This window comes from Rhinolophus ferrumequinum, chromosome 26, assembly GCF_004115265.2.
Source record: "Rhinolophus ferrumequinum isolate MPI-CBG mRhiFer1 chromosome 26, mRhiFer1_v1.p, whole genome shotgun sequence".
NCBI classification, from domain to species: Eukaryota; Metazoa; Chordata; class Mammalia; order Chiroptera; family Rhinolophidae; genus Rhinolophus; species Rhinolophus ferrumequinum.
Window position 1 is genome coordinate 18,366,170 of NC_046309.1, and position 13,005 is coordinate 18,379,174.

Consider the following 13,005-nt stretch of genomic DNA (forward strand, 5'->3'; position numbering starts at 1 on the left):
TTCATAGGATGTTTTATGAATAAATAGGAATTCCAGTTTCCTCAATTGCACTGGAAGGACCACGTCCCTTAGGTGGTGGGATGATGGGTTTGTTCTTGGATGCTATGGCTGCGGTGGGTGAGCAGAGAGTTAGAGGGAGGAAAGAGGGTGTCACTAAAATGATGTTTGATTTAGGTTAATGTTAATTCCTAAGTGAGCTTTCTCCAGCTTAGGAATGAATATTTTTGTCTAACTACGTCCTGATTATCTATATTTAGGGTACTCTCTTCCTCCGAGCTGAAGTTACAAGTATTTATTTTGAAGACCCTGCTGTTTTTGACCCCTTATCAGTTACCCCCAACTTTTATTATTACAATGCCACTTCTTAAAACACTTAATAATTTATCTCAGTGCTACATTTTAGTGAGTTGCTTTCTGACCTCTAATTTTATTGGCAAACTCTGTCTAAATTAAGACAACACATGACTTCATAAGGGACCTCATCTTGAGGGTCTGAGTGGACTGTGTCTTACCTAAGGTCATGTAGCCTGTTAGTGGTAGAATCGAGACTAAATTCCAGCCCTCTGACTACTAATTATGGACTCTTCTATGTAATTCACACTGCCTCATGTTCTTATGGTTAACTGGAGATATGGGGACAGTTTTTAAGCTGTGGGAATGAGTACAACAACTAGCTCACCTGGGAAGGTGACCTTCCATCACGATCTCTTTAACACAGCATTCTAACCTAACTAACCAGTTCATATGGGTTATCCCAGACTACCAATACTGTTTATTTTCATTATTAGGCGAATGAGGGAGAAATACTTGCTGTGTGCAGACCTCAATCTAATTACTACTGCTAGAGAACTTTGTCTAAGAATTACCAAAATTCTCATTGCCTCCATTTTCTTGAAATTTTCAAGTATTAGTAATTGCCTTGGGTTTTAAAAGTATTTCCTCTTTCGGTCTTGGAAAAGCATTGGCCCATTAAAGCCATATTTTTACTGCAGGTATAGACTTTTCAAGTTTAGTCTCCTTCAAACAGAAAGGGAACCATTAAATTTCTTTTTTAGAAAAACTGGTAAAAAACTGTACAATAGCTTTTTATGTCCTTATAATTTGAAAACAATTGGTTTTTTCAAAAGGTCATTTTCCCATATTTCCTAGTACAGAGACAATATAATAAAGGTACTTAATAAATATTGTGGAATGAATGAATAAATATTTACTTTGGTCATCAAAAAGATGTATATAAAGTAACATAAAGATATTTATGTTACTTATCACTCCTTTGGTAGCACTGGATGAAGATAACAAGACTCTCACAGATGAGAAGCCAGACATCAAAGGACTAGCCAAGTAGCTGGTTGCATTGCAGAGCTGAGAACCAGGTACAACTGTAGATGTTTTAGTTTCTAAATCACCTAATGTTTCCCTAATGATGTGTCATGAAGATCATTGATAATTTTTGTAAAAAGAAAATCATGACTCTCATGCATATATAAAATGAACATTTGTCAAAGATTTTATTCAACTCATTAATTAATGAGGGAACCAGTACGATGTTAAAACTTGTTCAAAGAAAATTTGAGTAGCTAGGCTTTTATAGGCAATACTAAGATAAGAGTAAAGGGTTAGATACAAAACTGGTTAATATCCAACAGAGCCATAAACCATAACCTCTCTGGTTATCTATTCCACCAAACAAAAATTTGCACATTAACCTCTGCCCCTACAGAGTTGTAAATTGGTCCAGAGAATAAAAAGCCAAGCGCAGCACTGCACTGAAAAGTGTTCCGATTAATCTCTTTTTGCCTATTTCCAAGATAATTTTCGGACACCCTGGTATGCCAAGATTTCTTACCATCACCACTCTCTTACCATCAACACTCTCTCCCCTTTCTGTCTCCAATAAATATATATACATATCTATCTATCTATCTATCTATCTATCTATCTATCTATCTATCTATCTATCTATCTATATCTATATCTATATCTATATCTCTCTCTCTATATATTTATGTATTTATTAGAAGGAAATGTGTGTGTGTGAGTGTGTGTGTGTATTTCCTTCTGATTGACACTCTACTTGTTTCATCTTGGGTGAAAGTGAATTGCGGCATTTAACCTGACTTCCCTTCTAGTCCCATTGACACTCTCCTCTTTTCTTTTATCTATCCAACCATCCATTTATTCATCCATCCATTCATCCTTCCATCTATCTATTTTCCTATCTCATTTTTTATTAATTTATTCTCACATTTATTCAGCAAGCATTGGCTGAACTCTGATTACAGGTAAGGCATCTGTTAGGAAATGTGGAGAATACGTCCTTAAGATATCATACCTATGTCTTCTCTGAATATAAGTTTATAAACTAGTGCGTGAGACAAGACATCCATAAAATTATATTACAGGAGTTATTTTGTTTGCCAAGAGTAAAACAACAATATTGCAATTCAAAGATTTTTTTTCTAATGTCAAGATTCTCAAACTCTCCTATATGAATTATCAATAGAAACATTTATCACTCTGATAGCAGTATCCTAATGAAGATAGTTTTATTTGGAAATCTTTAATTATGCCTACTGAACTATATATTGATTCAATTAAACAAAAAGAGCAAAGCCAGAATTATCACACTCCCTGACTTCAAAGCATTATGGTCGCAGAATATGTTTGGTATGATATCAGTTTCCTTAAATTTATTGATAAGGCTAGTTTTGTGTCCCAACATCTGGTGTTCTGGGATGAAAGGCTCCATAAATGTTGATTATATCCATTTGGTCTGTGTCATTTAAGGCTGATATTTCCTTATTGATTTTCTGTTTGGTTGATCTATCCATAGCTGTCAAATGGGTATTTAGGTCCCCTACTATAACTGTGTTTTTGTCAGTTTCTCCCTTTAGTTCTGTTATTAGTTGCTTTATATATTTTGGTGCTCTTTGGTTGGGTGTATATATATTGATAAGTGTTGTGTCTTCTTGATGTATTGTCCCCTTTGTCACTATAAAATGTCCATCTTTGTCTCTTGTTACCTTTTTTATCTTGAAACAATTTTTTTTCCAGATGTAAGTATGAATATACCTGCTTTTATCTGAATGCAATTTGCTTGGAGTATCATTTTTCCACCCTTTCACTTTGAGTTTATACTTGCCCTTGCAGCTGAGATATGTCTCCTGAAGGCAGAATACGGTTGTGTTTTGTTTTTTGATCCGATCTGCTACTCTGTGCCTTTTTACTGGTGAGTTCAGTCCATTTACATTTAGGGTGATTATTGACGAGGATTTCCTATAGTCATTTTATCTTTTTTTTATCTTTTTTTTTGGGGGGGGCAGCTTTGTGTCTCCATTTTTTCTTTTCCCTTGTGTTTTAATTTCTCAACTTCTATCTTTGGTACCATTAATTCTTTATTCCATCTGTTTAACTCTATTTCGTAAGCTCACTAGTTCATTCTTCATCTTTTTTAGTGAGTTCTTCAGCTCCAGAATTTCTATTTGGTTTCTTTTTAAAATTTCGGTCTCTTTGGAAAAGTACTCCTTTTGTTCATTGATTTCATTTCTGAGTTCATTAAGCTGTGTATCTGAGTTTTCTTTTATTTCATTGAGGTTTTTTTCAGAATTGCAATCTTGAATTCTCTGTCATTTAAATCACATATTTCCAAGTCTTTAAGTTTATCTTCTGGAGGCTTCTCATTTTCTTTCTGAGCTGCTTTGTTACCTAGGTTATTCATGTTATTTGATGGATTATTTATCTGCCTAGGCAGTTATGGGAATGAAATCTGGTTTTTTAAAAAGTGGCACTTCTCTATTTAGCAGGTTGATAAGAAGAAGTTTTTCTTTTGTTTTCCAGTAGGTGGTGCTGAAGTTCAAGTTTTTATTTTCTCTTGCACTGCTCCAGCTTCTTGGATCTCTGCAGGGCAGGGGAAAATACCTTGTATTCCCTGAGGGGGGCATCTCCTCTGTGACCAGGTCGCCTCTGGCTCAGGGCACCACCCCCATTGGGAAATGTGGTGGGTGATGGGGTTCTGAGCCTGTGAAGTCCCCAGGCTGCCCCCTGCAACCAGATGCTGCTGGCGGTGCTGCACTGCCCAAGGTATTCCAGGTGCTCCTGATGGGATCAGCTGTGATGGGTGGGGTTAAGGTGGGGTGGGCTGGGAGAGGCCATATCCTGCATTTGTGGCTTTGTTCTCCTCCCAGTAATGGGGATCACCAGACCTTAGCTGCTACACCTCTGTATCGCAACCCTTGTCACTGAGATTAGCTGCACTGTGCACCTGACACTCAAGGAGGAATACTTCTACCTCTCCAGTTCTCAGGACTGCAGATAGTGTGCTCTGTAACTCAACACTCACTACTGCTACAGTGGGCCAGCTGCTAGGCTCTGGGAGGGTCAGGGGAGGTGGCCAGGCTCCACGGCTTTGTTTTTCACCTGGACCACAGCTGCTGCACTTCTGTATGCCATCTCTGACCTGCTTGCTGGGTTCAGCCACAATATGTGCTGACCACTCAGGCAGGAGTGCTTATTCTACCTCTCTGCTCCTCAGGACTGCAGAGAGTGTACATTGCAACCTGATTCCTCCCCTCTCCTGAAACCTGTAGTGAGCTCTGGGCTGCGTCTATGGCACCCATTTCTGCTCTTCTCCCCCCTCACCCCATTTGCTCTGACTCAGCCACCTTCAGATGCTTCAATGTGCGCACCTCTCAAACATGTTTGTGTGTTGAGCAGGGAACCCTTTCTTGAATTATAGTTCAACTTGTTGTAACTTCAAGGGGAGGGACTAGGAGACCTCTCACATTGCCATGCTTCTGATGTCTCAGTCTTTTCTTAAGAGTAGCTTTTGATTGGAATAGAGAATGTGAGAGCATTTGAGCACCCAAGGGATGAAAAGAGAGACTCCCCTTGAAAAAATAGAATGAAGAAAATGGATGATAGAATTTCAGTCATTCTTAAGAATGTGTAGGAGGGTTGAAGGAATTGGTTTTAAGTTATTTTTTTGAGAGAAGATGATTGGTTAGTTATTTGTTGGTTGGCTGATTGGTTAAGGAGAGAAAGAAAGGAATAGAAGGGAGAGAAGGACATTACAGAAATTCAGCCATACCTTGCTATAGTTATCTGGGCACTGACTGGGGAGTGTTAGTAGGGCAGGTGGAGGAAACAAGTTCTAGAAATTCAAAGGATCTCATTGTCTTATAAATGGGCACCAGCTTAAACATGCCACAGATGTTGCTAAGTAAGTCACTTAGGAGCAATCCTTGAGGAGCTAGGTTGTTTAACCTTAGCTGAGGGCAAAATCTGGGAAATTATATTTCTTTGTCTACCCAATTGACACTTTACTGCTTTCAGCACTGGATTATTTGATTTGATACAATTTAGTAATCTGAACAGTTTTCATTAATGAAGACATAGCCTGCATATGTTAAGCATTAAGGGTTTGCAGTAAAATGTTTATAATTTTACTCCTGGTATAAAGGGTGCAAGAGGCAGGGAGGAGGAAGGCTGGGGACTAAGGTCAAGGTAGCTTGGGAAGATGAACTTTAGCGATCTTTGCTAGTTTGTCGGCGTTATCGAGAATTAATCCTATTCTCAGGGAGGAGTCTAGGGTGTCATAGTCTCATACCTTTTATTTATATGTCTTGAAAATAAGATTGGCTATAGAAAGCCATAGCCAGGATAATGCTGTGCTCAAGAGTAGGTAACACTTAATACACGCTCTTGGGAACTGTAAATAAATTACAATTGTTGCTTTGTTTACCTGTCTCCTTCATTTCAATGTATTTGTGGTTAAGACTTTTGGTCAGGTAAACTTACATACCCAGTAAACATTAGAGCGTGATTTAGTAGAAAACAATTTATTACCTCAATTTGAAAAGTACGTTGCATAAGACAATCTACAAACACAGGGAAAGAAATCTATAATAGTATAAACCTATATACATATATACACACCTAATAATGTAAACTTAAACACTCCTTATTGGGGTGGTGTGCAAAGGACTGGGCCAGCATCAGCAGGCCAGTCTCCTACTTTCATCTCTTCCTCTAACCCACAAGGGAACTTTGGGCAAGTCTGGGTCCTGTTCTGGGCATCACTTTCCTCACCATGATTGGAAGGGTTTGGAAGAGATCATCTCCACATTTTTTTTCTAGCTCAGCGATTATAGGTTTGGCCAAAATTTAAGTTCTTTAGCAACAAGGCTCCTCTATTTTGGTGACTTTAATTCTGTCCATTCTGAAGCATCTTTCTGGCTTCCCTTCCTGCCTTACTTCCCTCTCTGTTTCCTTTGCCCTTTTTGTTTTCTTACACCGTTGTCTCTTCTGAAAGCACAGGTGGGTATTCTCATCGATAGAGGAAAGTTTCGAATTTCTTTTTCCAACACTTATAAACTTTCATAAAAGGAAACCCCATACCTTATACATTTAATTTTAGCTTCAGAGATGAATGTGTGAGAATGTATTTGTCTAAAAACAATTCTTAAGAAGGAGCCACACCGGCAAAATGGCTGGTCTTGTCGGATGGTAACATGGCCACCATCCCCGCTGCTGGTTGGGCACAGTGCTGCTTTGAAGACATGCTAGTATTGTCTATCCATTCCATAGGGAGTTTACAAATTCCGTCCTATTAATTTGGACTTGGACACAGTGAACTATTTAATGTCTCTGTGGTAGGTCACTGGATGTGCCCGAAATGTTTACTTACTTGGGGGGCTGTTTTGGCCTGCCATGGTGTGGGGAAGGGTGAGGCTCCCCCTTGCTTGTGGCAGCTGGGGCACCATCCAGTGACATTCAGTTACCTCTGGGCATTTCCCTAGTCAAGATGCTGCGGTGATGCACTCCTCCTTACGCTGTGACAATGACTGGGTCACACCTCAGAGTGTAGCCGCTGGAGGCCTGACACATGCTGTTAAAATAGTATCAGAATTGAGGTGAAAAGTTTAATTTTAGGCTTTTAAGAGCTAGGCTTAAAATTTTTTTTTTTTAAAGGCTGAGATCAAATTGTTGCTTATCATCTTTTCTATTTTTTTACTGCCACCCATAAAACTCTTTAATGTCATTCATCAGGCTGTAGCAATACATTTGCAGTACAGGTTACTAAAGCCAGTTTAACATAAGTCTGTCTTTGTACTGACTTTATATTGTAAGAAATCTTCAAGCCACAGGTCACATGCAAAGATTTTTAATTTAGTTCAGATTTGACAGGTCAATTGGAAACTTGGACTTTCTTTTTAAATGACCATTTCTTCAAGGAAGAATTTACTAACAAGTGTTCTATTTTATAGCCAAGCATAATATGTAGAGACTTAACCCTACCATTAGAGGAAGGATATGAAAACTTTTTCTATCAGGGTTCAGAGAAGGGGAAAAGAATCTATTGAAGGTAGCACAAATTAAAAATAACAAAACATAATAAGGGTTTTAAACAAAAAACCCATCTGTTTAAGGTTTTTAACTGAGAATAGAAAATGGGAAATATTCTGGAAGTACACCATACTCTAAATATTCTTCTATTCTGCTTAACGAATGAGGACTGAAAGAAAGGGAGAAAGAAAGATGGGAAGAAAGGAAAGTAGACAGTGAAAGGATGGAGTTAAGAGATAAAGGTAGAGAAGGAAAGGAGAGAGAATGAGCAGATCCAGGACGTAGGGATGGAGACTTTCCATGGGCCAGTCTAAATACCCCTCCCAGTTCTGAGCAACCAGTAACATGTCCTTGGGAAAAATTACTCCTTCATCTCTTGTTTAATTTCTCACTTTTCATATCCCCTTCTCTGGACCTGGCCCTGCCCACCAGCTACTGTTCTTGTGACAGTTCTCTCCCCTGACCTTCCCAGACTTGCCATGGTCTCACCGCGCCCCAGAGCTGTGGGGTAGCCCTGCCCATCTGCAGCCCTGAGTGTTCCCACCAGGCTCCACACCCATCTCTACCACTTACTTTCCCACTCAAAAAACTGCACCCAGAAATTGCCCCTGGAAATCCTCCTGGATTTTGCTTCTCTAACTCAGAAAAGTGGACTGGGGACTCCTCCCTCATTTCTAATTGGAGGCTAGAGTCTTCCTCAGAGCCTTCATTTCCCCTCCTCTTTCTCCTTCCCTGTTTGATTCCTTTTCTGCTTCTCTCCCTCCCTTCTCTCAGCTTGAAATAGGAAAGAAAATTAAGAGGTGCAATAACTCTTCCAAATAAAGATCACCTTTTTCACTCTTGTTCCCTCCAATTAAATCACCACTAAATATCTGAAGATGGGAAAAGTGAGAAGATAAAAAGAAGAAGAAAGGGGAAAATAAGAGTACTGTCAGGTACGGGCAGGAGAAATCCTTTAGTGCTTTGCAACCATCAAGAAGGAAAATAACAAAATTAAAGCCTGTTAAAAAGCAGTGGATTCCCACTGTTGTTTCTCTACCTCCCAAATTTATATTTTTCTCTTTAAACGCAACAGTGTATTAACACTTTGTCAATTGAGGAGCGCTTTATAAATGGTAGCTGCTGTTCCTTGTTTAACAACTGCTCTGAGTGCCTGATGGAGCTATAGACAGGCATATTTAAAGCTCTATAGCCCCCCCATCCCCCACCCCGCACCCCTGTAATAGGATCTTCAGGGCAAAAACTGCAGACCTACCTGTGCGAGGCAAAATTCTCCGATGGCCCCCAAAGATCCCCGCTTCCTGGAATTCATACCCTTGTGTAATTGCCCCCTTTCCCTTGGGTGGAAGTTGCACCTAGTGACTCACTTCTGCTGAATAGAATATGGCACATTGATGGGATGTCACTTCCAAGACTAGGTTACAGAAGGCCATGACTTCCATCCATCGTGCTGGCATTCTTCTGCTTTCCCTCTCACTTGTTCACTCTGATGAAGTCAGTGGTCATGATGTTAGTTGCATTATAGAGAGGTCAGGTGGCAAGGAACTAGGGGCGGCCTCTGCCCAACAGCCAGCAAGGAACTAAAGCTGTCAGTTCAATATCCCGCCAGGAACAAAATCCTGCCAACATCACTAAGTAAGCTTGGAAGAAGCTCCTGTCCCAGTCAAGTCTTGAGATGAGGCCCCAGGCAACACCTTGCCGTTTTGTGAGAGAATCTGAGCTGGAGACCTAGGAAAATCAGGTCTGGATTCCTGACCAATAGAAATTTTGAGATAATAAATATGTGCTGTTTAAAGCTGCTAAGTTTTGGGGTGATTTGCTACATAGCAGTAAATACCTATTTTTAAGTTAAGTTAAATACCTATTTTTAAGTAAAGTTTTAAGTTAACTTCCATTAACAGAGTCCTTTTGGTATCCCAATATACCTAGGTGGGATTCATGATTTACTTATTGTAAGCCACATTTTGCACCTAGAAAATAATGTTTTAGTAATATTCCTTAGAACTGCCTGGGGAGGGAAAGCTGTGATTCCCACAAGCTCCAGAACATATTCATTATTTCTTCTCTACCCATTCTTCCTAGACCAGCTTGGTTCTATCCTCTAAAAACCTTCCACAGCACCCTCTTCTGACCTATGTAATTTAGCTGTTCGTTGTTTATTTTCCTGCATTTTCTCTATATTATTACACACTTGTCAGGTTGGACTATATTATTTTATGATGTATTGACTGTGAGTTTATTTAGTTCTCTGGGCCATGAAGGTAATCATGAGTTACTTGGTTACTAACCTTGGAAAGAATCAAATAGCTTCTCTGGACTCATTACTGATTTCATGCTCATCTGAGTACTTCTGTTGGGTTATTACTACCTGGTCAACTGATGACAAGCAGCAAAACAAGCCAAAATACCCTGTCACTGGAAGTCTCATGAAACTAATGCTCATTTTTGACATCAAGATTATCACAAGAAGTGTTTGTTATGAATGTAAACCCATATGAAATGTAATACAAATTGTTTTCTGGACAATAGCTATAGTAATGGGGATGTGGCTATTTAAGTCTTTCTAACATCAATAGTCAAGTAACTCACGATTACTTAGTATATGTCCAGGGACCCAAAATGAAGTCACTGCTGCTACACCATAAGACAGTATAGTCCAGCCGTACAGACGTGCAATAAGGGAGACAACGTAAGACTATAAACAACCAACTGCTGAATTGTAGAAGTCGTAGTAAGGTGCTCTAGGAGTCTGGGAAGGTTTTTGAGAAAAAGAGGACTGAGCTGGTCTGGGAAGGATGGGCAGCGAAGAGACAATGAATGTGTTGCAGTGCTAGGAGACAATTTCCATTTTCCAGGTGGTTCCAAAGAATATTTCTTTGGTCCTTGAAAGAGGTCGTATAAGAAAAAGTGAAAAGCAATTCTTCTGTCATCAGTGCAGTGCCCTTGGCCTGGAGATGTCGCTGGTCCCAGTGAGTGCCTCTTCGGGGAGGAGGCAAACGCCACACTTATGTGGAGTTGTTGCATTGTCTTTTCCTTCCTTTGGGCCAGGTGATGCTAGCGGTCGGGAGGGTTGCGCTTGGGAAGGACGTGAACATGACCCTGTGTGTCTGGATGTGTAAATGCTGCTAAGAACGGGCATGTGGGTGTGATAGGCTGGAACTGCTGAAAAATTAACCACCTGGGAGCAGTTCCTACCAACAACTGACAGCAGTGGGTGCACAGATTTCTCGACTTCCTCACACCTAGGTTGAAGCAGCACTGTGCTGTGTGTTCTAGCCTTCCAGAGTTCTCCAATGGAATTAAGCTCTGGGCACCCAGACTGGCAGCGCAGAGGTAGGGTACCGTAAGCTACCCTTTATTGGCCAACTTACCCACCCGACTACTGGGGCTTCCTTTAGCTCTGAGATAAACCACCTGCCCTTGAATGCTTGCCTCAGATCGTACTTCTGGGGGAACCCCAAAGTACACTGTGCATGTAGGGATGCACGTAGTACACTGTGCCACATGTGCCCTCTCAGGAAACCCCTTCCACGACTCCTGCTCAGAGGTGGGAGCTGATTGCAGAGGTGACCAGCACAGTGCTGCTGGCAACCTCACAGGCTCTGTCTGTCAGACCCTCAGGCCTGATCTGCTGCCAGTAGCCAGGGCTTTAATAAACTGAGCAAAACCCACACGGTACACTTATCACCACTTGCAGGTAGTCTAGCAAGAAAAATATGGTCTTCGTTTCTAAAACAAACAAATCCCATTCCCACTTTGCCCTGTCAGCTTTGCTCCATGTGGGAGCTTCACACTGTCAATACTTCTCCTGGGTGAGTAGCCTGCAAAGGTTCCGAGTCTGAATGATTACCCCAAAGCAGGAATTGTGGTATAAATTTCCATGTGTGGAATACACATAACAGCTTGCGTTAAATGGACCCTAAACATATGGCATTGTTTTCTGTATTTTCTAACACATGGGCAGTTTCTCACATCTTAAATCAACTGAATATGAGAAGATTATAGGCAAATCTTCTTGGAGGCTTAGCCACCAGGAAATAGATTTGGTTTGCTTAAATATTTGGGGTGGGATAGATGATGAGGTCAGAAAGGTATCCAAAGACACCTTTCATATTGTCACGTGGTAGCCCAAGGCAAGACCAGGGCATGACTCTGTTATCAGCTGCTCTCTGGACCTGGGCTCAGACCCTCTTCTCTGACACAGGCTGCAGCAGAAGGCAAGCAGAGCCATGGGAAGTGAGCTTGATGAATAGGGGTTGAACAGCCGAGTGCCTTTTTCGCGTGTTACTGACAGCGACCAATGAGTTGTGGAGACCATCTCTCTTCCTGTGCCCCGATGTTGCTTTCATTTTGGATGGATTGTAACCTGTGTATAAGCTTATGTCACTTGCTTAGGGGCCACCAAATAAAGTCCTTAGAAACACTCCAGAATATATAGAATGGATCTGTTTTCTATTGACCAGATTCCATGTAGGAGAGGGGTGAGGCCCCATTCTGAGTTTCAAGACATCAGATTGTATTTTCCCTAAGAGACATCGATTTTACTCACTTCGCAGACGGCTGTACCAAAAAAGGTAGCATTATGCCTGTCGGACACCAGTTCTCTGCAGGGAATGATCAACAGGGAAAGGAAAAAAGCAGCTCGTTAGGCATTTCTGCCCTGAGCAGCTCACTTAACCTTGTCAGGCTTCCCAAACCACAGCCCGCTGTGCTGTGCTGTACTTGTTATTGAAATGGGCCCACCAGTTTCAGGATGCTGCCCTTCTTGCTCGTTCTGGGGCAACAACTTTACTGGGCCCACAGTTGGCCTCTAGGAGACCCTGACGTCCATGGTGTGGTCAGAAGCTTTATGGGCTTTGGGTATTTTTCAGCTTGCTCTGCCTGCTCCCTCCTTCATGCCCCCCAGTATTGTAATGCACACACAGTTAAGGGTTTAGAGAGGGACATTCATACACGGTGTTACCTATGATATCTCTTCTGAGACAGGCATCACCAATCTGCAGGTTGGGCTGGGGTGGGGTGGGCTGTCTACTATACAAACCAAGCTGCTGAGCTTCCTTCCGGGGGAAAAGGAGGGAGGGAGCCCTTCCAGTTGGTAAGAAAGTCCCCAAACTTCATGTGCAGATATGTGACCAATGAGCCCCCAACCCGAGCCCTATTTCTGTGCCAGTTAGGGATTCTTCTCTGAACCTTCCCTGCTCCACGCTGCACTGCCCACTGGTCACCCCTTGCAAGGCTGTGAATTGAGCTTCCCTATATAGAAACTTGAGGACAGGGCACCCAGGCCCAACCCATTTTATCTCTCCAAACCCCCCTTCCTCCCTCCAGGTTGTTGTGGCCAGAAAACAATGATTCTATAGCCCCTTATGTGGAGGAGAAGGGAAAGAAAAAGGAAGAGGTCTCCTGGGCTGGAAACATGTAATGTTTTCTAAGTGACAAAGAGTGGCTTTATGAAACCAGGAAAGAGACAGCTGTTTCCTCAATGGAAACTTCATGCAATAATGCCAGCCTTGGGAAACGCAACAAGCCAGGGAGGAAGTGTGTGTGTGGGGTGTGGAAGCTGGGCAGCCCAGATTTTTGGCTCTGGCACTTTCCAGCTGTGTCTCTAAGTCTCTTTCCTTCTTCATCTGTAGTGAACTTAATTTCGATCATCTCACAGAG